This window comes from Bos indicus, chromosome 24 (assembly GCF_029378745.1).
Source record: "Bos indicus isolate NIAB-ARS_2022 breed Sahiwal x Tharparkar chromosome 24, NIAB-ARS_B.indTharparkar_mat_pri_1.0, whole genome shotgun sequence".
NCBI lineage: Eukaryota > Metazoa > Chordata > Mammalia > Artiodactyla > Bovidae > Bos > Bos indicus.
The window spans coordinates 31,728,532-31,732,372 of NC_091783.1; positions in this window are offsets into that span (position 1 = coordinate 31,728,532).

Sequence of the window (3,841 nt, forward strand, 5' to 3'; positions counted from 1 at the left end):
ATTATCTCCAAATTGTAATGACCAATATTTCAGTTTTTGGGAACCACAGCATTAACCAGATATTCTAGTATTTTAATAATAATTAAAACTTAATGATAACTGTTAAATTATGCCAACTAAGGAAATCTATTTGTATTCATTTATACAAAAAATATAAAATTTTGAGGTATAAACATGTTCTATTTCAAATATGTAAAATTAATTCACTTGTGTGTAATATTTAAGACTTTAAAAATATTTATCCATTTATAAATAAAGTGAAGTCGCTCAGTCGTGTCCGACTCTTTGCGACCCCATGGACTGTAGCCTACCAGGCTCCTCTGTCCATTGGATTTTCCAGGCAATAGTACTGGAGTGGATTGCCATTTCCTTCTCCAGGGGATCTTCCCGACCCAGGGATTGAACCCAGGTCTCCCGCATTGTAGACAGACACCTTACCGTCTGAGCCACCAGGGAAGTCTATTTATCCATAAGTATCATTATCTACATTCATTTATCATAAAAATGTTGTGTATTATACATTTTTAAATGGAAGACACATAATTTGCTATTATAAGAAGTGTTATTATTTCTTCTTTATTTCATTATATGTAAATCTTATAGCACTGATTACAGTGATAATTTTAGCTTGTGCATTCAGTAAGCTCTATTGGCATACTTAGAAACACAAAGATGGATTCCATTTCTAGTTTTTTTTTTCTTTTTGGTCTTTTTCAATGGTACATGCTCATTTTTTGTTAGTGGATCACTTACCTACAATAGTCAAGTGAATAGCATCTGGTTTTTCTAATATGCTACGATCTATTTTCTTAAGACGCTGCCTCACCTTTTAGAGATATCTTTAAAAGTACCTTTTGTTACTTGTAAATATCATTCTAGTGTAAGCTCTCTCTCTTTTTTCATATCTTCTATAGTAAAGAAATGATCTTTCCAAGATTTTTATTGTTTCAGTGGATCAACAAGGACATCTGATGTAGTTATAAAAGCCTCAGAATGAAAAGATGGGAACTATGAGGGAGGTTCAAGAGGGAGCGGGCATATGTATACCTGTGCCTGATTCATGTTGGTGTATGGCAGAAACCATAACAATATTGTAAAGTGATTATCCTCCAATAAATTTTTTTAAAGTAGGCAAAGAGACAATGCAACATAAACAATTAAGAACATTCATGAAAAAAAGATGGTTGACAAACACTGAGCTTTAAATGTTTCTATACATGTTGTAATTAAATGCTAAAAGTTTCACTGAATTACATTAGTGTAGTACCGCATAGATGATGTACATGTGCGTTTTGAAAACATTTCCTTCTTGATATTGTTCACCACAAATTACAAAAGTATGTGTGCATGTATATCAGTCCCTAATTTTAAAAAGGGGCTTTAATGAAAGGAAAAAAGTCAAGTTGATGAGAGTGAAAGAGAAAGATTGAAACAGAATTTATTGTTCATAATGGCAAAATACATTTGCTATGTTTGTATGCCTAGTACAAACTATTCCATGTGAACTTCTTAAATGATTTTGTAGTCAAATATTACTACCCGTTTCACAGATTAAGAAAAGAGGTAGGGGTTGGTTATGAGTATGTGGAAGGGATATCAAGTGACTTACTGAGGATAACACAGTGGACAAGTAAAGGGACTCGGAACAGGTAATAGTTTCTGTGTGATATAAAGCTGTCTCCCTATATGGATAGTGACATTTTGCACAAAGGCTGATGAACATAAATCTGTCAAGAAACGTCAATCTAAAAGCCTCTTATATATTGTTCTAACTTTAATATGTTAAAATGCATGCCTGTGTCTATATAACCCACGTATATTTTGTTTTATATATAAAAACATTGATATTTTAAACATACACACATACATACATACCCTTACACACTAGATTCAGATGGCTTTTGATGGAACTTCACTCTTCGTATATCTTTAAGAGTCCTTCTAAATGATCTTCCTTAAAAGAAAGCTTCTGGGAAATAATACAGTGTATTATTCAGGCACATACTACACTTAGATATGAAGTGAACTTGTAATACTTAAAAAAATCTGGAACCAGTCTGTAAAATAATCTCAAAAATGTTAACGTGAAATTGTTACATAAAATAGAAAAGTAAAAGAAAGTAAAACATGTTAATGATAGTTATATAAAATTCTGAATATTTTCTTTATAATCGGTTTAGATGCCAATTGCAACTTTGACACTATTACTTAAAACTTATCAAAGAGATTTATGTTTTGCAACTGACATTTTAAATTGAAGATTTACTTGTACTTGTACCTAATATGTTTTCAGTAATTAATTCCTTTGAGGTCAGGTTTCATAGACAACAGAATTCCTTTAACAGTAATCTCTCTTTTAGCAATATCTTTATTGTTGGAATTAGCAGCTGGGAAAAAAGTTAATCTTTTTCAAATGAGGTTTTCAGTTCTAGGCATTATTTGTTTCACCAATGAAAGACTTTCTTAAAAGTGAAAAATTTGAAAAAGTGGATGCTATGAAGCCAGTGTAAGAAAAAAAAAAATCTGGAAGTTAAATAAGTCATGCATTAACAAGAAATGGAAAGTTTAATTATATACATGCTCAAGGTCTTAATGAAGGGACTGAGTAATGGAAGGTCTCTCTCATTTTAAACTTTATACCATTATTCAGGTTATCTGCATATAATAATCACAATTTATAAGCCTTATGTTTATCTTTTCTATTTATTCACGAAATGTTACATAGATTACTTGGTGGACAGCACAATTTGATGGATAATGGTATTCAATAAATTGATGAATATATAACATTTTGACTGTAGCTGAATTTCTAGTTTTGATTTAAGACTGAGAACAATACATCTAAAAGTTGAGATATAAGTAGCTAAGCATATAGTGGTTCACTGTACCCCAAATAAATTTTCTTATGCAAGAAAAATGTTTATTAATTAGGCTTGTTTACATATTTGCAGCTGCTAATTATGTTCTCTTGACAAAAGACAGCCTTCCTTCTTGAACATCTGTGTTGCTTTCATCGTATGTATTGAATACTTTGTATGTTTTGGATGTCTATTTATGAAGCATGGAAAGTAATTGTGAGCCTATGCAGCAGTGCTTAATGAAAGCCAAGTGCTCACCAATTCCACGTAATTGATTGATTCACATGGAATATAACAGTAAGGGATGTTGAGATCAGTGGGAGTTCTGTCTGTCAGGTCTAGTGATACTAAGACCTTCCGAAAGGTGGGATGGGTATGTCTGTCTTCGGTTTCCAGACACCTTAATGAGTCCTAGAGAAAAAACTGTCCTATTTCTAGTAAAATTCCTTCTACATGTTCCTTTGCATATTGCTCCATCACCAACAACGATATTCAGGTATTTACAAAGTTCACGCTTTTTACTCAGAGTTTTGAGATGTTGGCTTTGGATTTATGGATGGATTCTGGAGTCTAAATTAGAGACGTAATCCCCCCACCCCAACCTCTATCCCTGCAATTTGATACAGAACTTAAAGTATTTAAAGAAATGTTTCAAAAACATTTCTCACTATTGTGTAGGTTAATATGTGAGGTTTACAATTATTTTGTCTTTTGGGGGATTGGCACTTTAACTCCCCCTGAAAATACTATGTAGCACTATTCCAAATTGCAATCTGAGACTCTTGAAAGATCTGTAGTCTCTGATCAAAGGGCTTTAGTCCATTTTTTATAGAGGATGGCAACAGAAACATTGACACTAGATTATGAAAGAACCATCACAGACAAAGTAGTATACAGATGAAGAACAGAAGATATCAACTCACCTAGGAGACAACTTTAGCAAATTAGACTATGCTTTAGTAACACGTTGACAGTTTTTCACA